The sequence below is a fragment of the Bubalus kerabau genome, chromosome 14 (genome assembly GCF_029407905.1).
Source record: "Bubalus kerabau isolate K-KA32 ecotype Philippines breed swamp buffalo chromosome 14, PCC_UOA_SB_1v2, whole genome shotgun sequence".
NCBI lineage: Eukaryota > Metazoa > Chordata > Mammalia > Artiodactyla > Bovidae > Bubalus > Bubalus kerabau.
In genome coordinates this window covers 76,230,420-76,256,836 of record NC_073637.1, presented here as the reverse complement: position 1 = coordinate 76,256,836, position 26,417 = coordinate 76,230,420, and the positions used below count along the sequence as shown (strand labels likewise).

General features: G+C 39.4%; 1 long non-coding RNA gene across 2 annotated transcripts; it reads right to left on the bottom strand.

Moving 5' to 3' along the window:
- Positions 1-11,525: 11,525 nt before the first annotated feature.
- On the bottom strand, positions 11,526-23,397 carry LOC129627098 (uncharacterized). Of its 2 annotated transcripts, none has more exons than XR_008702417.1 (4): positions 23,236-23,397; positions 22,092-22,213; positions 18,821-18,902; positions 11,526-11,587 (listed from the first exon to the last, which is right to left on the bottom strand). It is a non-coding gene; the product is annotated as an uncharacterized LOC129627098 (long non-coding RNA). The 2 variants fall into 2 exon arrangements; XR_008702416.1 differs by lacking the exon at positions 11,526-11,587 and adding an exon at positions 17,032-17,546 and having other exon boundaries at positions 22,092-22,207.
- Positions 23,398-26,417: the final 3,020 nt, after the last annotated feature.

Here is a 26,417-nt window from a genome sequence, read left to right as displayed (position 1 = left end):
TGACAAGTCAGTATTCCTTTCCAGGGTGTCTAACATACTCCTCTTCCCTCCTACCATTATAAAAAGAGCAGCAGCATTCTCATCATAATTGTATTTATCTCAAGTCTTCAACCCAAATACTGAAGGTACAGACCATGAAAGATTTCTATATCGTGTTATGCATTTCTTTTATTTTCCATATTTAGTGATGCTTGATTTCATCTTTTCCCTTTGAGACTATAAATTTAACAAAATCTGAGCCAGGATCATAAAATCTTATCTATCAGTAAGATTATTACCCTTAGCTAGACTGTAATGGCCCATAGTGAAAACACAATTTCATTGTTTGAACCATTTTCATTCTTCTTATTAAAAGGTTAAGACATACTTTCTAAATATTTTATTCACTGAAGAATTTCTTCTATGCTTTTTGTTATTATAGCAGCAGCATTTCTACAAAATGTTTGCAAAAAAAAATGCCTTTGGGTATTTTGGTATTTAATTATCTTCTTTTCCTGCATGGTTTGTCTTGTAGTTATAGATGAAACATTGAAAGCAAAGTGTCATGAAAGCCAGACTCACTGACAGTCATCCAATAATTTTCCTTTCAGTTCTTTCAAACAAAGTTGAAAATTATGAACTTTTTCTCAAATCCTGATATTGTCTTTCTCAAAAAAATCCGCTACATCCTTCCAAAGGTTTTATTTACTGTCATATACAGACAGATGGTATTCTCTCTAAGTTGCTCAGATTACTGTCAAAATTCACTCAATTCAGCCTAAAATTGTGAAGTTAACCTCCAAAAACTTTGTACTGAAAAACTGAATTGGAGTTTCCTACTTTGTGCTAAGAATAAAAAGGTACAAAGTTCTACAATATGAGTACAGATTTTAAAGTGACTTGATGGCAGAAAAAAATTTACAAGAATATCTGGCAAACTTATTTATGTTACTTACAAGTATTACAAAGCTGTTTTTTTTTCCCTTCGGTTTCTACCAGAGTATTTTATAGGTTTGTGAATGCACACAAATATTGCCAAACTCAGTATGTTAGAACATTGTTTGAAGTTTCAGATTTCATATCAATGTTATAGTTTTAATAAAATGTGGCTATTTATTAATGTTTGAATAATTGGTTAGTCACAACGTGTTTTATTTTTCTTACACGCTTTGAATCTGTTCTATGTCTTTAAAAGAGTTTTCCTTCTCATTAGAAATTCTAAAATATTTCCTCAAAGAAGCTAATTTTTTACAAACATAATTTATATGAAATTGATTCTCTTTGAGTGAAATGATATTTTTATCTCATGCTTTGCATCTAAATTAATTTCCAAAATATCAAATGTCCTGTGCTTTGTAATGTTGTTGGCTTCCCATTAAGTTCATATGTTGGCATGACCCTTGAATTTTAAAAAAAATAGCAAAGTATACTGTTATATTTCACGACCTTATATTTCAGAAAGCAAAATGCTAAGTAATTAAGGAGTGGACAAACCTTTGGACGATTATTCAATTTTTTTAACAGTTTTGTTATAATGGTTAGGGTAGTCAGTACTCTTGAAATCTGAGTGCTGTGTAATGGAAATGTATTTATTATGTTTCTGTTGAGGGTCTTCTGGTGCTTTATAAGAAAAAGCAAATTGCTTTCATTGACACAGTGCATAGAACAACACAATAACATTCCCTTATAATAAATGCGCTAACTTCCAGAAATGTTAGAAAATTTCCAGATGCTGCAAAAAAAAAAAAAAAATCCAACCAAAACCAAACATTTTAAGTTCATGCACAATAAGAAAATTAAAATGGTGATTTCTGCCTGGATTTATAAGATTTTTCAAATATTCTTCTCAAGTCCTTAATCCACCCACACCCACTAATCCTGACCCCACATTTTTCTTTTTGCAACCTGTTCCCATGTACTTTATGTCTAGGCGCACCTAGTCCTACACTGGACTCCAGCCCACTGTACTTACTGTCTGTCTGTTGCAATAAAATTTGAACTTATCCAGGGCAGGGACAATGTTTTTTTTATTCCTATATTCACATCAACTAACAGAATGTCTGAGATAAAGATATGAGAATAGAATGGAACAGAGTGAAGTGGAATAAAATTATTTCACCAGAAGGCATGATAAAATAAGTCTGTATGAAAGTATGATCAGGATTATAGGTGTCCCCAAAACATATGCATGGAAGTTTCTTAATGATTCACCTTCACCAAAAATCACAAAGTTTGGTAAGTTGAATGATAATTGAAAACACTATTAATGCTACCACTCTTTTATATTGTTCAGACAATTAAATTTCACAAATATGATTATCAACATGAAAAGGACAACATTGATTACTTTCCAAAGTTGCACAACTTGCTTCCACACTGCCCTTCAAGGATTTTTAAACAGATATAGTTATGGGTCAACTTAATAATCATAGAGAAAGTAACATACACATGGAGCAAATCAGCTTAATAATTGTTTATTTTGGTAAAATAAATTAGACCTCTGCAATTGTAGAAAAGGCCTACAGGGAGATAATGCCACTACACATTGCAATTTGAAAGGCTAACTTCAAATATAAATGCTGGCCATGACATAAAGTCAACGGGTTCTTCCCAAAGGGTCAGTAGAATTTAGAAAACATAGGTTTCAGATGAACTCAGACTTACCCATCCTTCCCAAACTGCAAAAAAATGGATACAAGTACTCTGCTGACAAATTCAGGATGTGGCTGAAATTTTATCTGTTATTGTTATTCAGTTCATTCCATTAAAATGAAGTCTATGCAATGCCATAACAGTTTGGAGAAAAAAAAATAAACAAATGGGACCTAATTAAACTTAAAAGCTTTTTCACAGTAAAGGAAACTATGAGCAAGGTGCAAAGACAACCCTCAGAATGGGAGAAAATAATGGCAAACAAAACAACTGACAAAGAATTAATCTCTAAAACATGCACGCAGCTCATGCAGCTCAGTACCAGGAAAACAAACTACCCAATCAAAAAGTAAGCAGAAGAGCTGAAGAGACATTTCTTCAAAGAAGACATACAGATGGCTAATAAACACATGAAAAAATGCTCAACATTTCTCATTATTAGAGAAATGCAAATCAAAACCACAATGAAGTATCATCTCCCACTGGTCAGAATGACCATCAGCAAAAAGTCTACAAACAGTAAATGCTGGAGAAGCTGTGGAGAAAAGGGAACCCTCTTACACTGTTGGTGGGAATGCAAACTTATATAACCACTATGGAGAACAGTGTGGAGACAGTTTTTTTTTTTCCTTAAAAAAAACTAGGAATAAAAATACCATATAATCCAGCAATCCCACTACTGGGCATATACCCTGAGGAAACCAGAATTGAAAAGGACACATGTACCCCGATATTCATTGCAGCACTATTTACAATAGCTATGAGAGGGAAGCACCTAGATGTCTATCGGCAGATGAATGGATACGGAAGTTGTGGTACGTACACACAATGGAATATTACTCAGCCATAAAAAGGAATGCATTTGAGTCAGTTCTAATAAAGTGAATGAACCTAGAGACTATTATACAGAGTGAAGCAAGTCAGAAAGAGAAAGACAAATACTGTATACTAGATGGGCTCGACAAAGGACAGAAATGGTATGGACCTAACAGAAGAGAAGATATTAAGAAGAGGTGGCAAGAATACACAGAAGAACTGTACAAAAAAGATCTTCATGACCAAGATAACAATGATGGTGTGATCACTGACCTAGAGCCAGACATCCTGGAATGTGAAGTCAAGTGGGCCTTAGAAAGCATCACTACAAATAAAGCTAGTGGAGGTGATGGAATTCCAGTGGAGCTATTTCAAATCCTGAAAGATGATGCTGTGAAAGTGCTGCACTCAATATGCCAGCTAATTTGGAAAACTCAGCAGTGGCCACAGGACTGGAAAAGGTCAGTTTTCATTCCAATCCCAAAGAAAGGCAATGCCAAAGAATGCTCAAACTACTGCAAAATTACACTCACCTCACACGCTAGTAAAGTAATGCTCAATAGTCTCCAAAGCAGGCTTCAGCAATAAGTGAACTGTGAACTTCCAGATGTTCAAGGTGGTTTTAGAAAAGACAGAGGAACCAGAGATTAAATTGCCAATATCCGCTGGATCATGGAAAAAGCAAGAGAGTTCCAGAAAAACATCTATTTCTGCTTTATTGACTATGCCAAAGCCTTTGACTGTATGGATCACAATAAACTGTGGAAAATTCTGAAAGAGACCACCTGACCCACCTCTTGAGAAACCTGTATGCAGGTTAGGAAGCAACAGTTAGAAGTGGACATGGAACAATAGACTGGTTCCAAATAGAAAAAGGAGTACATCAAGGCTGTATATTGTCACCCTGCTTATTTAACTTCTATGCAGAGTACATCATGAGAAATGCTGGGCTGGAAGAAACACAAGATGGAATCAAGATTTCGGGGAGAAATATCAATAAACCTCAGATATGCAGATGACACCACCCTTATGGCAGAGAGTGAAGAGGAACTAAAAAGCCTCTTGATGAAAGTGAAAGAGGAGAGTGGAAAAGTTGGCTTAAAGCTCAACATTCAGAAAACGAAGATCATGGCATCCGGTCCCATCACTTCATGGGAAATAGATGGGGAAACAGTGGAAACAGTGTCAGACTTTCTTTTTTGGGGCTCCAAAATCACTGCAGATGGTGACTGCAGCCATGAAATTAAAAGATGCTTATTCCTTGGAAGGAAAGTAATGTCCAACCTAGATAGCATATTGAAAAGCAGAGACATTACTTTGCCAACAAAGGTCCATCTAGTCAAGGCTATGGTTTTTCCAGTAGTCATATATGGATGTGAGAGTTGGACTGTGAAGAAAGCTGAGCACCAAAGAATTGATGGTTTTGAACTGTGGTATTGGAGAATATTCTTGAGATTCCCTTGCACTGCAAGGAGATCCAACAAGTCCATTCTAAAGGAGATCAGTCCTGGGTGTTTTTTGGAAGGACTGATGCTAAAGCTGAAACTCCAGTACTTTGGCCACCTCATGCGAAGAGTTGACTCATTGGAAAAGACTGATGCTGGGAGGGATTGGGGGCAGGAGGAGAAGGGGACGACAGAGGATAAGATGACTGGATGGCATCACCGACTCAATAGACGTGAGTTTGAGTAAACTCCGGGAGTTGGTGATGGACAAGGAGGCCTGGCATGCTGCAATTCATGAACTCGCAGAGTCGGACACGACTGAGCAACTGAACTGAACTGAATGCATTTTATGGAATCTAGAAAGATGGCACCAGCAACACTATGTCCAGGTCAGCCAAGGAGACCCAGATGTAAAGAACAGACTTTTGGACTCAGTGGGAGAAGGAGAAAGTGGAATGATTTGAGAGAAAAGCCCTGAAACATATACATCATCATATTAAAATAGATAGCCATTGGGAATTTGATGTATGACGTAGGGCAATCAAAGCCAGTGCTCTGACTACCTGGACAGATGGGGCAGGGAGGAAGGTGGGGGGGGAACCTAGGATGGAGGGGCATATGTGTGCCTAGGACTGATTCTTATTGACATGTGGCAAAACCGTCACAATATTGTAAAGCAATTATCCTTCAATTAAATAAATTAATTTTTTTAATGTATTAGTGTTTAAAGTGAAAGTAAAGTCGCTCAGTCATATCCAACTCTTGCGATCCCATCAACTGTAGCCTACCAGCCTCCTCTGTCCATGGGATTTTCCAGGCAAGAACACTGGAGTGGGTTGCCATTTCCTTCTCCAGGAGACCTTCCCGACCCGGGGATTGAACCTGTGTATCCTGTGAACCTGTGTATCAGACGCTCTACCATCTGAGCCAACAGGGAAGTCTTATTAGTGTTTAAGCTTTCCCCTTACTCACCTAGCTAAAAAGATTTCTGAGAACAGCTCATTCTATCTCTTTTGCTCCCCACCCCTTTTCTCCTGAAATCAACTCTTTCTGGCTTTGAATGTAAAGCTAAATAGGATCATGAGAGACAGAAGGAAACTGGGTTTATAGAGTTAGAGATGGGGAGAATTTCTCAGAGAATGTGGGATGAGAAGAGGCTTGGGAGTTTGTTGCATAAGGAAGTTACAGAGGGAAGAATCTGTCTTATTCTTAATCTTCCCCACTCTGGCCCCTTCACAGTTTGGGGAATCCAGTAAAGAACTCAGAGTGTGAAGGGCTGTGAAGCTCACTTTTTAAGGATTATATGACATAAATAAAGCTCAGAGGGTTTACATATTCAGGACTCACCAAGATTCACCAGGGTACAGCAGATCCTGCAAGACTCCTGAAGAGGCAGGGTTACATTATGAAAAGAAATGCATGATATGGGGTCAAATAAACAAGTCTGACACCTGTTTCTCCCACTTCCTCACTGTGTGCTCACAGGCAGGATTATATAGAAAGCACTCAGTACCTGGTATGTAATCAGCTGGTTGTTGTAAATGCATGTTCATTTGAACTGTGAATTATCAGTTGTCGATAACAATACCCTTATGTAATTTTCTCACTGAACCTTTTGCCAGTTACTGAAAACAATGCATTCTTCAGGAATATAATTAATAATACACCATATAGCATTTGCCATTTATAAAGCACTTTTAAAAAATTTTAATATAATTCTTACCACACCTCAGTTAGGCATACCTCAGTATCAATGCCCCAACAAATAGATAAACTGAGCCTCAAAGAAGTACAAAGCTGGCCAGATAGGGATGAAGTTTGAATCCAGATCACCTGGACCTCATTCTTGTGTCATTTCAGCTACATCTCCATTGTTACAATAAGGTTATACCATGCAAAATATAACAAAGAGCACAAGTTCCTTGAAAAGCAGATAATCTACAGCAAGGGAATCTATACCCAAGATATTCATATCAGAATATGAAGAGCCCCACTTCAAGAAATTTTGACACCATCACATGCATATTCCCTAAGTTGAAAGGAAGTGAAATCAGTCCAGAGGAAAATATGCAGCTCCAAAGAACAGGAGCTTTTGCTTTAAGGAGGTAAATATCAGTGACCTCCTTACTGCTTCTACGCCTAACCCAAGTCCCCCAGTCTCTTCTCTGCCTGGCTTAACTGTCTCCTCCAGGAAACCATGCTCATTCTTGGCCCCACTTCAGGCAAAGTCAGAGGTCTCATCTCTATCTTCTCACATATTTGCAGACCTCCATCGTAGCCCTCACATATACTAGAATGCAATCTCAGTGAGGTTTTTTGTCTAGTTCACTACTGTGTTCCCACCATCTATTAACAGAACAGTGCCAGGCATATAAAATGGCTCACTCAATATGCATAGAATAAATGAATTCACTGCTTTTGAATTGTTCAGTGTCTAGATCACCAGCATAAACACCCTTTAAGAGTAGCGGTTCCTCTATATATACTCAAGCCCTGGTATAGATGTTAGCATATCCAAATATTTCTATGGATTTGTTAAATAATACCTATTTAGCATCAGGCACTTAATCCTTCTGTATATTCACCCCTATACTTCTCATCATGCTCCAGAAGGTAGGTGATATTATCCTGTCCATTTCACAAGTGAGGAAGCTCAGGCACAATATACATTAAGCAGCTGCATGAAGTCACACAGTTGAAAAGTGGCAAGACCAGAACTGCAATCCAGGCAGTCCAGCTCCAGAGTCCACATTCTTAACCAATGCACTCTATTAAGTACATACATACATAAACATACCTGCAAAATGAAGATACAACAACGATACATTCAGTGATGGAAAATTGTAGATGAGGTAGCTATTAATTTGACTGAGGGATGATGGCAGTCTTCATGTTATAAGTAACATTTGAGCCCATCATTGAAAGCTGAAGTTCAACAGGCAGTAAATCAAGTATTTAGTACTGATGTTTATTACAAACAGCATTATCTACTTGTAATCTAAACATTTAACAGTGTTTTTATTTACCAACAATACGAACTTCACTCTTTTCACTTCTTTGGTCATATCTACTATGAAGCATATCTCACATTTTTTTCTATTCTCCTTGAAAAAGACAATCTTTGGGGAAATGCAAACCTTTATCTTTGTGAAGTAGATTGCCTTTGCTGATACTCATGAAATGAACTAGAACTGAGCTGGAAAATATGAAGTAATTTTTCTTCTCTACTTCATAAGATATACTTTGGCTTTCAATTCAGAAGAGCTTGACACTGTAAACTGATTACTCTGGGGACCACTAATCCATCTTACAAGATTCACGTCTGGTGTTGCCAAACTTCCACTTGAGACCATGCCCAGACCTCAAAGGAGTCATAAGAAGGGAATAATGGGAAAGGGCTGATAGAAATGTGGCCTAATGTGTCCAGGGAATGTGATAGGAAAATGGGAGTCATAGGGATGATGTGGAGGTGAGCTAATGCCACCATGGCAACACCAGGTATCAAGTTCCCCAAAATGTTCTTACTAGAGATCAGACTTGCTGGAGCTGATTCTGCCCCTGCACCCCTCCGCATACTCAGTCAAACAAGACTTCGATTGCAAGTGCACAGCTGCTGAGCTTGCAAAGGAGCCAAGAAACAAATGTGGAAAACATCTGCAAGCATGTCACTCAAAAAAAAAAAAAAAAACCTTGAAGTAAGTTAACTCTACATGTGTCAACGTTAGAACTAAGAGGACAAATAAACGTCATGTGATTTTACCCAGTTTCTGAATTGCGTGAGGAAGAAATAATATACCTAGCTTCCTCTCTGAAAAGCTATTCGTAGTTCCTTTCCACTCCAGGGATGGCTGTGTTGAATACTTCTGACTAAGAAATTTGAAACCAAATCTCCAAGAAACAGTTACTGCATTTCAGTTTGCTATACTAAAAGAAACATTTTATCCCCCATTGTACTATGCAGCACCAGTCTATATTCTCTTAGAGTAAGATGACACATTTATGCCCTCAGTTCAGTTCAGTTCAGTCGCTCAGTCGTGTCCGACTCTTTGCAACCCCATGAATCGCAGCACGCCAGACCTTCCTGTCCATCACCAACTCCCGGAGTTCACTCAAACTTATGTCCATCGAGTCGGTGATGGCATCCAGCCATCTCATCCTCTGTCGTCCCCTTCTCCTCCTGCCCCCAATCCCTCCCAGCATCAGAGTCTTTTCCAATGAGTCAACTCTTTGCATGAGGTGGCCAAAGTACTGGAGTTTCAGCTTTAGCATCATTCCCTCCAAAGAAATCCCAGGGCTGATCTCCTTCACAATGGACTGGTTGGATCTCCTTGCAGTCCAAGGGACTCTCAAGAGTCTTCTCCAACACCACAGTTCAAAAGCATCAATTCTTCGGTGCTCAGCCTTCTTCACAGTCCAACTCTCACATCCATACATGACCACAGGAAAAACCATAGCCTTGACTAGACAGACATTTGTTGGCAAAGTAACGTCTCTGCTTTTGAATATTCTATCTAGGTTGGTCATAACTTTCCTTCCAAGGAGTAAGCGTCTTTTAATTTCGTGGCTGCAATCACCATCTGCAGTGATTTTGGAGCCCAAAAAAATAAAGTCTGACACTACCTGCAAAAATAGTAATAAAACACACAGACATCATCTCTAGATTACTTTAAATATTTAATACAATGTAAATGAGGTGTAAGTAGTTGCATGTGGAAAATTCAAGTTCTGCTTTTGGAACTTTCCAGAATTTTTTTTTAATATCTGCAATTGATCATTGGTTGATATCATCAATGTAGAACCTGCTGATCCAAAGGGCCAGTTATATAGTATATATGCTACGGAAACCAAGAAAGAAAAGAATAAACCAAGAACAAACTGACATTGACAAATTGCTGAGTGCAGAAGTGATTATTTTAGTATGCTAATTATCTTAACAGGGAGAATAATGCAAAGATTTCAGTAGTATTCACCTAGTAAAAACCCGAAGAGTTCAAGACCATTGTTTTTTAAGCAGACATGAACTCATACATCTTTGTAAATATTATGATAATAGTTTGCAATACTTTATAGTCTTCAAAGGTCTCTTATTTCATCCTCACTAGTCCATAAGACAGGGAAAACATGTATTACAGGTGAGAAAGTGACTTACTTAAAACGATTCGGTTATTCTTTTATTCAGTACTGCTTGGCACAGGTGATGAACAGGCTATGTCCTTGCTCTCTGGGAGCTTACCTCCTAAATAATTTCACACAAGAGAAACAGAATAAAGACAAACGGCCATGTGAGAAAGCAGCCGCAGGTCGGTGCAACTGAAATTCACAGAGGACAAGAGTGAGGGGCGCGGAAAGTCTCACCGAAGAGGGAGCAGCTGAGCTGAGGTCTGAGGGATGAAAGGGAACCATGGGTACGAGGATACGGGAAAGAGGATTCCAGGAAGGAAAAAAAACAAATTCACATAATCATTAAATAATGCGGTAGAGAAGTGAACTCAGTCTTCTACGGTTTCCATGATATCACGCCCTCTCTTTTAACTTGGTAGATGACAGACTGTGATTGAGTAATAAAGTAATACAACAATGACTAATAAAGCACTCAGGTCTCATTAAGACTATCATAATAAAATACTTATTTGTAATTTATTTTAAATCACTATTGATTTTGTTAATGTGTTCCAGGAAAAATGTAACTATCTTTCATTTTAATCAACATAAGATCATTATAATAGAGAACAAATCATTGTTTTCAAGAAGGTTCATATTTGATATTTAAATGTAATTTTTTTCATTCAATGCATTTTAAACAATTCATCTTAATTTGTAGTTCAGTAGCCCAAGAATAAATATACAGACCTCAGGTTAAAAAAAAAAAATAGTGTTCTTGTTGTGAACTTAAAACTGCTCGAAAAGTAAAATGATTTAAAAAATTAAGTAACACATACAGCATTACCAATAAAAGATTTAATTCTTCAAAAAAAAAAAACAATGTGAGATTCAAAGGAGTTTAGGACTCTATACTCTAAAAGCTTCACACAACTGCTAAATTAAAGGATCTGGCATACACATAGAGAATAAATCCCCAAAATAAACATTTTTTATTGTTTTTTTATAATTTCACAAACATTTAAGCTAAAGAAGTTATATGTATAATTTAAGCAAAAATAATCTGGTACTTCATTCTCCAGTTTGAATTCTTTGGGTTCAGATCGGAACTTGTCCTCAAAGAGAAAAAGAAACTAAACTCAACATGTAATTATATTCAACATCAAAAGTGTCAAAAGCATTTAATAAAAAATACCAAAATCAGAGCTTCTAAGAAGACAGCACTGTGTAATAGATAGAGATTTAGACTGGGAGTAAGTAGATTTGGCTTCTCTTTTGACTTTGAGAGTAGACAGACATGAGACCTTAGAAAATTAACCTTCTTAAATCTCAGTTTTCTCATCTGTAAAATGGATCTATAGATATTTTTCTGGATCTCTATTACATTAGTTGTTTTGTGAACCAACTGAAATAATATGTCAAATGATTTTCAAAATACAATATTACCCAATATAAACAAAGAAAAAATGATGACTTTCTCCCACCCACACAATCATCCTTCTCCTAAAAACATTACCTGAAACCTGGGCTTCAGTCCTGGATCCATCACCACTTGAAGAGGAAAATATATTTGGCATATTTTTGTTCAAGCTTATCTATAAAAATCAGGAGTTGCACATGAAATTATAAAACTTATACATTCCTACTTTGTAATGCATGTTTAAAAATCTTCACTAATTAAAGCAGAATGAGTAGAGAATTCATTTGCAATTTTAAAATGTTGGATTTTTTAAAAAGATTTTTCAACTTTCTGTACTCACCATTTTAAGTTATTTTTTATTAATTTATATAGGGTGTGTTGCTTTACAATATTAAGTTTCTGATGTACTCAAAGTGAATCAGCTATACATTTACATATATCCCCAGTTTTTAGGATTCCCTTCCAGTTGAGGTCACCACAGGGCACTGAGTAGATTGCCCTGTGCTATGCAGTAGATTCTCATTTGTTATCTATTTTATAATGCCAATGGCATAAATACATCACTCCCCATCTCCCAGTTTATTATACAAACCCTTTCCCCCTGGGACCCAGCCATTTGTTCTGTACATCTATGCTCTGTTTTTGCTTTGCAAATGAGATTATCTTTACCACTTTTCTGGATTCCACATACATGCGTTAGTGTACAATATTTGTTTTTCTCTTTCTGATTTCACTCCATATGATAGACTCTAGCTCCATCCACATCTCTGCAAACGGCACAGTTTAGTTCCTTTTACAGGCTGAGTAATATTCCATTGTGTATATGTACCACATCTTCTTTATCTATTCCTCTGTTGATGGACATTTAGGTTGCTTCCACGTCCTGGCTATTGTAAACAGTGCTGCAAGGAACATTGGAGTGCATGTATCTTTATGAATGATGGCCATTCTCTGGGTTTATCCCCAAGAGTGAATTGCTGGGTCATATGGTAATTCTATTTTTAGTTTTTTTAGAAACCTCCCTACGGTTCTCTATAGTGGCTATCTTAATTCACATTCCCACTAACAACGTAAGAAAGCTCACTTTTCTATACACTCTCTCCAGGTTTTATTGTTTGTAGATGTTTTGATGATAGCTATGTGGTCATGTATGGATGTGAGAGTTGGACTGTGAAGAAGGCTGAGCACCGAAGAATTGATGCTTTTGAACTGTGGTGTTGGAGAAGACTCTTGAGAGTCCCTTGGACTGCACGGAGATCCAACCAGTCCATTCTGAAGGCGATCAGCCCTGGGATTTCTTTGGAGGGAATGATGCTGAAGCTGAAACTCCAGTCGTTTGGCCACCTCATGCGAGGAGTTGACTCATTGGAAAAGACTCTGATGCTGGGAGGGATTGGGGGCAGGAGGAGAAGGGGACGACAGAGGATGAGATGGCTGGATGGCATCACCAACTCAATGGGTGTGAGTCTGAGTGAACTCCAGGAGTTGGTGATGGACAGGGAGGCCTGGCGTGCTGCGATTCACGGGGTCGAGAAGAGTCGGACACGACTGAGCGACTGAACTGAACTGGACTGAACTGATTCAGACCAATGTGAGGTGATGCTTCATTAACTGATACTTCATGAACTGAACTGGACACTTCATGAACTGAACTGGACTGAACTGATTCAGACCAATGTGAGGTGATGCTTCATTTTAGTTTTGATTTGCATTCAGCGACACTAGTAGTAAAGAACCTGCCTGCCAATGAGGAGATGTAGGGACACAGGTTTGATCATGGGTCAGGAAGTTTCCCTGAAGGAGGGCATGGCAACCCACTCCAGTATTCTTGCCTGGAGAACCCCATGCACAGAGGAGCCTGGTGAGCTACAGTCCACAGGGTTGCAAACACTGGACATAACTGAAGAAAATTAGCACACACAATAATTACTGGTGTTAAGCTTATATGGGCTTCCCTCATAGCTCAGTTGGTAAAGAATCTGACTGCAAAACAGGAGACCCCAGTTCGATTCCTGGCTTGGTAAGATCTGCTGGAGAAGGGATAGGCTACCCACTCCACTTTCCTTGGATTTCCCTTGTAACTCAAGCTTCCCTGATAACTCAGTTGTTAAAGAATCTGTATGCAATACAGGAGACCCCAGTTCAATTCCTGGGTTGGGAAGATCCCCTGGAGAAGGGATAGGCTACCCTCTCCAGTATTCTTGGGCTTTCCCTGTGGCTCAGCTGGTAAAGAATCCGCCTTCAATATGGGAGACCGGGGTTCAATCCCTGAGTTGGGAATATCCCCTGGAGAAGGGAAAAGGTACGCACTCCAATATTCTGGCCTGGAGAATTCCATGGACTGTATAGTCCATGGGGTTGCAAAGAGTCAGACACAACTGAGCAAATTTCACTTTCAAGCTCAGACAGTAAATAATCTGCCTGCAATGCCAGAAATCTGGGTTTGATCCCTGGGTCAGAAAGATCCCCTATAGAAGGGAACAGCAACCCACTCCAGTATTCTTGCCTGGTGAATGTCATGGACAGAGGAGACTTGCAGGTTATAGTCTATGGGGTCACAAAGAGTTGGACGCAAATGAGAGAAGAGTTGACTCATTGGAAAAGACTCTGATGCTGGGAGGGATTGGGGGCAAGAGGAAAAGGGGACAACAGAGGATGAGATGGCTGGATGGCATCACTGACTCGATGGACGTGAGTCTCAGTGAACTCCGGGAGCTGGTGATGGACAGGGAGGCCTGGCGTGCTGCGATTCATGGGGTCGCAAAGAGCTGGACACGACTGAGCGACTGATCTGATCTGATCTGAGAGATTAATACCCAGGCATCGTTCCATGTGTTTGTTAGCCAACTGCATGTCTTCTTTGGAGATATATCTATTTAGGTCTTCTGTCCATATTTTGATTTTTTTTTTTGAGCTGCATGAGCTGTTTATATATTTTGAAGATTAATCACTTGCCAATTGCTTCATTTGCAATTATTTTCTTCCATTCTGATGGTTGTCTTTTGGTCTTGTTTATGGTTTCCCTTGCTGTGCAAAAGTTTTCAAATTTAATTGGTCCCATTTGTTTGTTTACTTTTCTATTTTTATTACTCTAGGAGATGGGTCAAAAGCAATCTTTCAGAGATTTATGCCAAAGAGTATTCTGTCTATGTTTTCTTCTAAGAGTTTTACACCGTATGGCTTTGTATTCAGGTCTGTTGGGGAAATTAACAGTAGTTTCGATTAGGCATCAGAGGCATGATAAGCTTTTGACTGAAAAAAGACCCTGGAGGAAGTTCTGTACCAAGCTGCTGACTAGAAAAACAGTGCAATAGCACCACACAGAGAAATAAACCCAAAATGGATTATAAAGACTTAAATGTAAGGCCAGAAACTATAAAGCTCTTAGAGGAGACCATAGGCAGTGAACTCTCTCACATAAATCACAGCAAGATCCTCTATAACCTCCCTCCTAAAGGAACAAAAACAAAAAAATAAATAAACAAACAAATGAGACCTAATTAAACCTAAAAGCCTTTGCACAGCAACGTATTAGTCGCTAAGTCGTGTCCGACTTTTTGCAACCCCACGGACTCTGGCCGGCCAGGCTCCTCTATCCATGGGATTCTCTAGCCAAAAATACTGGAGTGGGTTGCCATTTCCTCCTCCAGGGAAAGGAAACTAGAAACAAAGTGAAAAGACAACCCTTAGATTGTGAGAAAATATTAGCAAATGAAATAGCTGACAAAGAATTAATTTCCAAAATATACAAGCAGCTCATGCAGTTCAATACCAGAAAAACAACCCAATCAAAGACCTAAACAGACATTGCTCCAAAGAAGACATACAGATGGTTAATAAGCGCATGAAAAGATGCTCAACATCAGTCATTATCAGAGAAGTGCAAATCAAACCTACAAAGAGGCATCACCTCACACAGGTCAGAATGGCCATCATCAAAAAATCTACAAGCAATGAAAGTTGGAGAGGGTGTGAAGAAAAGGGAACCCTCTTGCACTGTTCATGGGAATGTAAATTGATACAGCCACTAGGGAGATCAGTATGAAGACTGCTTAAAAAATTAGGAATAAAACTACCATATGACCCAGCAATCCTATTCCTGGGCATATACCCTAAGGAAACCATAACTGAAAATGACACATATACCCCACTGTTAATTGCAGCACTGTTTTCAATAGCTAGGTCATGGAAGTAACTTAAACATCCAACAGATGAATGGATAAAGAAATTGTGGTACTTACATACAATGGAATATTACTCTGCAATAAAAATAATGGATTTGAATCAGTTCTAAGCAAGCAGATGAACCTAGAATCTATTATACAGAATGAAGTAGTCAGAAAGAGCAAAACAAACATTTTATATTAACGCATATATATGGAATCTAGAAAGCTGGTACTGAAGAACCTTTTTGCAGGGCTACAATGGAGACACAGACATAGAGAACAGATTTGTGGACACAGTGGGGAATGGAGATGGTGGGATAAATCAAGAGAGTAGCATTGAAACATGCACATTTCCTTCAGTTCAGTCACTCAGTCATGCCTGACTCTTTGCGAGCTGGACTGCAGCATGCCAGGCTTCCCTGTCCATCACCAACTCCCAAAGCTTGCTCAAATTCATGTCCATTGAGTCGCTGATGCCATCCAACCATCTCATCCTCTGTCGTCCCCTTCTCCCCCTGCCCCCAATCCTTCCCAGCATCAGTGTCTTTTCCAATGAATCAGTTCTTTGCATCAGGTGGCCAAAGTATTGGAGTTTCAGCTTCAGCATCAGTCCTTCCAATGAATATTCAGGACTGATTTCCTTTAGAATGGACTGGATGGATCTCCTTGAGGTCCAAGGGACTCTCAAGAGTCTTCTCCAACACCACAGTTCAAAAGCATCAATTCTTTGGCACTCAGCTTTCTTTATGCTCCAACTCTCACATCTATACATGACTACTGGAAAAACCATAGCTTTGACTAGATGGACCTTTGTTGGCAAAGTTATGTCTCTTCTTTTTAATATGCTATCGAGGTTGGTCATAGCTTTTCTTCCAAGAAGCAAGTGTCTTTTAATTTCACGGTGATCTGCAGTGATTTTGGAGCCCAAAAAAAAATAGTCTGTCTCTGTTTCCATTGTTTCCCCATCTATTTGCCACGAAGTGATGGGATGAGATGCCATGATCTTAGTTTTCTGAATGTTGAGTTTTAAGCCAACTTTTTCATTCTCCTCTTTCACTTTCATCAAGAGGCTCTTTGGTTCCTCTTTGCTTTCTGCCATAAGGGTGGTGTCATCTGCATATCTGAGGTTATTGATATTTCTCCTGGCAATCTTGATTCCAGCTTGTGATTCATCCAGCCCAGCATTTCATATGATGTACTCTGCATTTATTAAATAAGCAGGGTGACAATATACAGCCTTGACGTACTCCTTTCCTGATTACCAAATGTAAAATAGATAGCTGGCGGGAATTTGTTCTCTGATACAAGGATCTCACACCCGGCACTCTGTGGCAACCTAGTGGGGTGAGATAGAGTAGAGGAAGGGAGGGTAGTTCAAGAGGGAGGGGACATCTGTATGCCTATGGCTGATTGATGTTGATATATGGCAGAAACCAACACAGTATTTTGAAGCAATTATCCTCCAATTCATTAAAATGAAAAATTTTTAAAGAAAAAGAAAACACAAATAGCAAACTAAAAAAGAAAACAAAAGGAAAGAGGATATAACAAACACTTAAAAATATTCTAAAAATAAAATAAGAAAAGAGTACAAACCCAAAAAAGTTATAGTAAAACTAGAACAAAATATTTTAAAAATTAAAAAAATAATAGTAATAGCAACAACACCAAATCTAGGTTGGCCCCTGGACCATCTGTGGCCACTGTGGGGTCAGCTCAGACTCCGATTTGATCCAAGTCACTGTGTAATTGTCCCCAAAGTCCACAGTTGCTGAAGCTTGACCCATCTCAGGAGTGGGAATGCCCATCTGCTCAGATATTCCGCAGACACAGGATTGACCAAGCTGATCACAGGGATTTAATCCACAGCTTTTGCAGCTACATGGAGAGATTTCCATTCCTCTTCCTTCGCTGAGTCAGCCCTGGAGCTCAGGTTTGGCTTTGATGCCACCCTCACGTATCTGTTCCCTGCCAGAGTGAGAGGGAGGGAAAGCAGTGACTGGCTGGGGCACACCTAACCAGGCCGGAGAAGGATAGGGCCGCCACACCCGGGGTGCAGAGAAGCAGGCGGTTGCAGCAGCCTGGGGCAGGGTCGCTCTGGTAGGAACCACTCCTGGCGCTGGGGTGTGGGCAGCCCCACCTCCACAGTGGCGCCTCCTGTCCTAGGCAGACAGTGTTTCCTCAGGAGCATTCCCGGCCATACAGCCCCCGAATCCCGTCCTCTCTGCCCCATCCCCACAGCCAACAGCGGTCCTCTCCGAGAATCTGCCCTCGCAGCTCCAAGCTTGAGCGCACAGCCCCGGACCGCACTGATGACTCCCATCTCAGACAAGGGAGCCCAGGGCTGATTCCCAGAGAGGCTTTGAAATTTGCAGCAGCAAGAACTCCAGGGCCCACGAGCGCAGAAGAGGTCCTGGCTGGAGGATCAGACAAGTCTCCGCGGTCGGATGCCATCCTAGAGCCTAGGGAGGCTGAAGAAGCCAGAGGATGCGGAAGGTGCCCGCCCATCGCGTTCCATTCAGCAATGGTGCCTGGCTTCCACGGTACCCCGGGCTTTTTCTGCAAACTTCCACACTTGCGGAGCTCCTTGCTCCTGTCCCTTCAGGCTCCCTTTTCACAGCCAACAGCTGGTCCTTCCCAAGGCCCATGCTCCAAAGCCCTCTTTCCAGCACGCAGCCGCCCCCCACAACAGGAGGCAAGCAACTCAGCCTGGGGTGCACAGGGCTGCCGCACAGACAGGCAGGCTTCGTCCTGCTTCCCACAGACCGTCTGTAGCAACCTCCTTTGATCCCCTAAAGATCTCCTTCTGTCCCAGCTGACTTCCCTGCCATAAGGGTCTTTTTTTTTTTCCCCCTGAATGCAGGGACCTCCCTCCACATTCAGCTTCCTGCCAAAGTTGCTGGTCCCTTTTGTGACTCCTCTCGTCTTTTTATCTTTCTTTCCTCCTACCCGGTTTCAAGGGGATTTGTCTTATCCTTTTAGGTGTCCAATGTCTTCCACAAATGTTCAGCAGGGGCTCTGTGAGAACTGTTCTATTTGTAATGTATTTTTGATGCACTTTTGAGGAGAGACCAATTCCGCATCCTCCTGATCCACCATTTTGACTTCTCTCAACATTTTTTGAAAAAGAATGTTGCTTATTCACTACATGCAATCATGATTAAGAGTGAACCTGCTTATTTTATTATTTTGTTCCCCTCCAAATTCTGTGCACTGTGTAAGTCACTCTCACGCCCCATTACCTGGAAAGAAGTGCCTTAGAATACACCGTGAAGCATCTCCCAGAGGTGCCTGACTTCAGCAAGCGGCAAGTCACTGCTTTCTCTGTTTCAAATGGAAATGTCAGCTGTCATCAGTCTCTCACGGAAAACATTCAAAACTAAATTAGAATTTGCTGTTGCCTAGCTATTTTCCCTTTTATTTTAGAAAAATTTTGAAGGAAATAAGGCTGAAGTTTGGGACTTGTTTGTCACAGATTTTTTTTTTTTAAACGCTGGGTTTTATTAGGGTCAGCTACGTTTTGCAGAAGTGACTGCTTAATAGACTGTCATAGTTTTACACGCAGACTTTAACTCTTGAATCCTGAGTGTTTTGTAATCCTGAGTATCACTTGAACAAACTATGAGGTCCTTAAAGGCAAAAAACATTGTATTCAACTTTGTATCCCCATCACCTTACTCAGTGCTTGTCACATCAGCAGGCATCTCATAAGCAGAGATTTTATTAAGTCTTTGATAGTCATTATTGAGGTGACCTACTTCTAAACAGTCAAAACTTCTGGAATGTTCTGCCTTATCCTATTTGAACTAACATATTTCAATAACTGGATATCCGACTTTGAATCAACTCTCGCTCTTAGTAAACAATTACCATGTACATAATTCCAATAATTTTAAAAAGCTGGCCTGAATGAGACTAAAATTTCTAGTTAATGTGTATGCTAGGGGTAAATATATAAATTCTTTGTATTATACCATTTGTCTTTGAGAAATTTTGAGAAAATGTGACCCTATATTTAATAAATGTGAATTTCCTAAGAAAGATATCCATACAGGTCTTGAGTAACAATCCTCTTTTCTGAAGGGAAGGTAAAACTTCTATTCGTGTTTATTTGGTGATTTATTACTTGTTTCAGTTACTGGGTTGTTGGTTGTTGTTTTTTTGTTTGTTTGTTTTTTGTTTTTTGTCTTTTCTTTACATACTTATAAGGATTTTATGGTCCTTTGATTTTTAAAATGGATATTACTTTAATTTTAAAACAGTTTCATAAGTAGAAAATATTGCAAAAAGTGACCCCCTGTTGGTCTGGGTACCTTAGAATAAAAGGAGTCTGAGACCTCGCCCAGTGGATAAGATTCTCTGCTGTTAACTCAGCGTCATCACCACCCTCTCTAAGTAACCCCAAACTCCTCCACCATCCCATGGTTCCAAGATGGTGATGTAATAATAAGTCTCTACTCTCTCAAGCCAGTTTTGGACCTTCCCAGAAAGCCTCATTTTGTAAGTAATAAATCTTTTCATACTTTCTTAATACATGCAAGGATTACCATCAGCCTTGACAGCTAAAGCAAATTTCGAGTGGAGGATCCATCGCATTTTTACAAGATAAATGCAAAAATTGTGCCAGAGAAAGGCCATAATTCCCCAGAGAAAGATGTGGCCATATATATGAGCAAACTTGGGATTCATAACAGCTTCTGGAGCAACGCTTTGTAAACCACTCAGTTTAATGCTGCACATGGGGACAGTTGATAGAAGCTCTCCAGAGAATCCTGAGATTTGCAGTGGCTTCCAGGTAGCCCAAAACCATCCACTTCAGTGGTGGCTCTCCTGCCACGTTTCCCTAGCTCTTCCAATGATTGTATAAACCTCAAATTAGCTGCAGACTCCTCTATCCTTGGAATACAAAGGGGAATTTCTATTTTCTAGACTGAACTCTGACTGAGATACTAAGTTAATAACAGGAAAAATAAAAACTCAGATTTAGTCCACAGATTGGCCCTCAATGGGCTTCCCTGGTGGCTCAGATGGTAAAAAATCTGCCTGCTGTGCAGGAGACCTGCATTTGATCCCTAGGTCAGGAAGATCCCCTAGAGAAAGGAATGGCTACCCACTCAGTATTCTTGCCTAGAGAATTCCATGGACAGAGGAGCATGGTGGACTATAATGGGGTCACAAAGAGTCGGACACGACTGAGCGTCTAACACTTTCACTTCATTTGGCATTCAGTAAATAATCATCTTATGGTTGTAGCCTTGTTCCTTTATTCCTGAGAGTATGAGTTAGCAAAATGAGGTAATGTGAGAGAACTTTAGTACAAAATCTGTCACAGTATGTCCAGGGAGTAGTTTTGAACAGAAATCTGAACAAAGAGGGCAGACAATATTCCACAGGTAAGATCAAACCTAGAGCCAGAGATGAAGCAGAAAGGAAATGAACATGGAATTGAGCAACTGGAAGATGCTTTTTTTTTTTCAATTATAGTGCATTTGTAGCAAATTTATTGAATAATTTGCTGCTGGTTAGCAATTTTTATTGGCTTACACTCAAATTTTCCAGGTCTTTCTCATATATCTTCAAGAAAACACATGGCTCCCAATTTGCCTCACTATCACGCCCTGCATGATAACAGCTGGGCATATAATATCCTAATATCTGGGAGAAAAGCCAACTGTGGGTGCCCAAAGAAGCAAGCAACAGCAGCTCCCAAGCCGACTGGTGAAATAGACTGAAGAGTCTCTAGAACTGATTGTCAGAAAGTGAAACCTAGATAAGAATGAAAAAATCTGGATATTTGCAGGATGTAACTCCCTTGTTTTTGCTCATATAAATTTTTTGGGAACTGTGTTGCTGCCCAAATAGGTTGTAATGTCCATGAGACTCACAGGGGGAGGCTGCTTCTAAGACTCTCTCGCTCACTCGCTCGCTCAGTCACTCAGTCGTGTCCGACTCTTTGCAACCCCATGGACTGTACCCCACCAGGCTCCTCCATCCATGGGATTCTCCAGATAAGAATACTGGAGTGGGTTGACTCTCTAGGTAAAGATAATCACCTCGCTCAGTCGTGTCTGACTCTTTTCAGCCCCTTGGACTGTAGCCCACCAGCCTCCTCTGTCCATGGGATTCTCCAGGCAAGAATACTGGAGTGGGTTGCCATTTCCTTCTCCAGCAGATCTTCCCAACCTAGGGATCAAACCCAAGTCTCCTGATTGCAGACGGATTCTTTACAGTCTGAGCCACCAGGGAAGACCAAGCCTCTTTAAAGCTGCTAAATATTTCTTGACGTTGTTTTTTTAACTTTGATACCATTTTGGCTAAAAGTACTACAGAAATCAGCGTTTGACGTAGATAACATAAACACTAAGTCATATTCCCCTGTTACGGTATCCATGAAGCTATTTTCTGTTGCTGTTCATTGTTGAACTGCTAAATTTGCCAGTATCACAAACCAGTGGCTTAGATTTTCATTTCACATCCTCATGTAAACATCACCAGGGTTTGTCTGCTTATTACCTTTTCCTGATCCCTCTTCTGACCTCTAACTACGTTTATTCCATCTTCCAATCCAAGATCAGTGGCTCCTTAACTCTGAGTTAAGACTATGTTGAATTCACTCTGGTTTTCTTCTCCTTTTCCTCCAAGATAAAGAGAAAACACTAGAAATTGCAAGGTATTTGTTTTTTTTCTTATCAATTTCAAATGTACCAAAAGAACAAATAAGGGAGAATTGTGCAGAAGGGGAATATTTTGCTTGCTGCAAGCTAAAATCAATTTGTAAGGTGCTGCATAAAAATATAAATATTCATAAATTACCTCTTAAGTGAAAGTTTTCTGCTGAGCCATTAGATACACCTTTAGATTCATCCTTTGTTCTTGAGGATGCAGTTGCTATCAGTATTGTATTCTTTTGTGTGTGTGTGTGTGTGTGTGTGTAATAAAGTTTTATTAAAGTATAAAGGAGATAGAGAAAGCTTCTGACATAGGCATCAGAAGGGGGTAGAAAGAGTACCCGCTTGCTAGTGTTAACAATGAAGTCATATAATCCAAAGAATATCTGGAGGTTGTAAAGACCTCATCAGACCTACTCCCATAATTTACATTTTAAGATAACACTGTCCTTAGGCAAGATACATCCTTGTAAAGACCAGGTATACTCCCATAATTTACATTTTAAGATAACAGAAGGTTGAATCCAAAGACTGTCCTTAGGCAGGATACATTATTGTTATATAATCCTAAGGAATGTGGAGAAAGAAAAAAGTTTGTCCTTTCTTCCTCCTTGAGAATTCCAGACCCCTCTCTCCTTGGGGACCCCTAGACTCCTTATCAACCTGCCTAGGAAATGACTCTCTCATTCCCCCCTTTTCTTTTAGGAGAATTATGTTGCCTAGGGAAAAGGGGCGTCATTCTCATTTCATAAGTACTTCCGAGCTGATTCCTAATGAGCATCATGACTTTCATTCTGGGATTTCTGAACCAGTAAAGACATGAATGATAACATTTAAGTTTCATCTTGGTGAAAGTGAGTAACCAAGATGGCAGAAAACTAAGAGGGACACTAGTAATCAATATTATTAATAGTAATAAAATGTTTCAGAAACAATATCGGAAAACAAATAAGTAAAAATACAGCCTCATCCAAATATAAAATACTCACTTGTATGGTCTTTGATACAGATAACACAAAAGAAAGTGAAGTTGCTCAGTCGTGTCCGACTCTTTGCACCCCGTGCACTGTAGCCTACCAGGTTCCTCTGTCCCTGGAATTTTCCAGGCAAGAGTACGGAGTGGGTTGCCATTTCCTTCTCCAGGGCATCTTCCTGACCCAGGGATCGAACCTGGATCTCCCGCATTGCAGGCAGATGCTTTTACCATCTGAGCCACCAAGGAGGCCCTACAGATAATGTAAACACAAAGTCATATTCATTCAGATTCATCATTTTACACAAATTCATTCACATGTGACACAGGATAGACCAACATAGATTCATAAGTGCAACTCCTCACAACTGCACTAACTGAAGATTAGAACTCCTCTGGAGAAAGCACAAACACATGTGTGTATTTAGGCCCAGGCTAGCCCAGCACACATTCACACAGACCTACTACAAATATGCCACTGCTACTATCAGAGTCTTTCAGCCATGTGTGAAGTCCACTCTGTGTCATCTGTACTTATCTGCGATATAACTGCATAATGTAACCAATTTTTTTCCTCAAACATTTGTCTCTTTTCAACAATGAACAGTTAAGTTCCCATAGAATATTATTTTGACATTCTTATTAACAAAAGACCCACAAGAAAAATTAAAATAAAAGCTTAAGCATATTTCAAATTGCTGAGTGCAAAATATTGAATCCGCTTTTACTACCAAGAAATTTCCAAGTTACTGTTTAGTCCTCTTCTCGTACTGTTCTGAAAATTGATGCTCTGTGATACTTTTAGAATGGAGTGGTCATTTGAATAGTAGTGTATCCCCTTTTCATTGGATTATGATCTGCATAAAAGTTCTTTGAAAGCTAGAAAATATTTCTACACTAATTAACGTATATAAACACTTCAGGCTAAGTTTAAGCACTTGAAATTGCTATCCAATTTTAGGAACAGAGGATCACCTTGGTGAAGAACTAAACACTTGTGACATTAAATAATATATTGTTGAAAGAGTTAAGGGGAAAAGGTCAATACGTAATAAACTATGTGCCAAAATTTAGGAAAAGTTCACTAACTTGCAGAAATAAATGCTGTAGGTATAATAACTAAGATTATTGACATTGTTAGCTCTGACATAGAGTATTTATCCAAAGGTTTTTAATAGCATTCAATCAAGGTTTTGCTTTGTATTGAGAAATAGAATTTCACATATATTAACTATATTAATTATACTACTTTGCTGTTTTTAGCACTAATGAAAATTCATAAGGCTTGATGTCCTTTCAAACTAATTGGGATTTCAACTTTCAGTTTACTTATTACTGTCACTACGTCTCTTGAAGAAGGACAAATTAACTTCAAAATCCATGCCACAAATATTAATTTCATATGCTATTCAACACCTCCATGAGACCTCATCTGTTTACAGATTATATTCATAAGACTCTCTCTTGGACATTTTCAGGTTAAGTCCTTGTTATAAACATGTCAAAGTTCATGGCTGGTAAAGTACTACATTTCAGTATAGTCAATGGACAATAAAAATGCCGTGAGACACAAATTGCTTTGCACATTGATAAAAAGCAAGAATTGTGTCTAAAGCAAAGGTCCTACTTAGTCAACAGTGTTCTGCAGACATCAAGAATGGTGAAAAGACCAAAATGTCAGGGTATCATTGCAAAGTAAGTTAGCTTTCTATTTTGTGATTAACCAAGTTAGAAAATCTAGATTGTAATAATTGTTACACTTTTAATTAATAATAATATTGCAGTTTCCGGAATGACTTCCTTGTCCTCCATTCTCTCTTCTTTCTAACTGAGAAGCTGGGAAACTAATATATATATTTCCCAGACTCCCTTGCAACTACAGGTTCTAAAGGCAAGTCAAGTTCCAACATGTAAATTTGCTCATTAATATATGGAAAATAGAATTGAGTCAGAGACTATCTTTCCAGGGCTCTTGGCTATTCTTACTAGCTATTATGGTCGTGGAAACATGATGCTTCCCTGAAGAAACTTTATATTATGCATTCTTCAGCTTCCTAACTATCCAGAAGTAATAGATTCCGTGCACAACAATCTTGGTTGTCCATTTTCCAGATACCTCAGAAAGTTAAGAGATAAGAAGAGAGAGCAGTTCTGGCTTGAATATATCTCTAATATTAGCTTCTTTTCCATGGGGATGGTCTTGATCCCTGTCTCCTGTACAATATCACGAACCTCCATCCATAGTTCATCAGGCAGTCTATCTATCAGATCTAGTTCCTTAAATCTATTTCTCACTTCTACTGTATAATTATAAGGGATTTGATTTAGGTCATACCTGAATGGTTTAGTGGTTTTCCCTACTTTCTTCTATTTCAGTCTGAATTTGGCAATAAGGAGTTCATGATCTGAGCCACAGTCAGCTCCTGGTCTTGTTTTTGCTGACTGTATAGAGCTTCTCCATCTTTGGCTGCAAAGAATACAATCAATCTGATTTCAGTGTTGACCATCTAGTGATGTCCATGTGTAAAGTCTTCTCTTGTGTTGTTGGAAGAGGGTGTTTGCTATGACCAGTGCGTTCTCTTGGCAAAACTCTATTAGCCTTTGCCCTGCTTCATTCCATATTCCAAGGCCAAATTTGCCTTTACCCCAGGTGTTTCTTGACTTCCTACTTTTGCATTCCAGTTCCCTATAATGAAAAGGACATCTTTTTTGGCTGTTAGTTCTAAAAGGTCTTGTAGGTCTTCATAGAACTGTTCAACTTCAGCTTCTTCAGCATTACTGGTTGGGGCATAGGCTTGGATTACCGTGATATTGAATGGTTTGCCTTGGAAATGAACAGAGATCATTCTGTTGTTTTTGAGATTGCATTTCGGACTCTTTTGTTGACCATGATGGCTACTCCATTTCTTCTAAGGGATTCCTGCCTACAGTAGTAGATATAATGGTCATCTGAGTTGAATTCACCCATTCCAGTCCATTTTAGTTCGCTGATTCCTAAAATGTTGATGTTCACTCTTGCCATCTCCTGTTTGACCACTTCCAATTTGCCTTGATTCATGGACCTAACATTCCATGTTCCTATGCAATATTGCTCTTTACAGCATCAGACCTTGCTTCTATCACCAGTCACATCCACAAGTCAGTGTTGTTTTTGCTTTGGCTCCGTCTCTTCATTCTGATCAAGACCATCCCCATGGA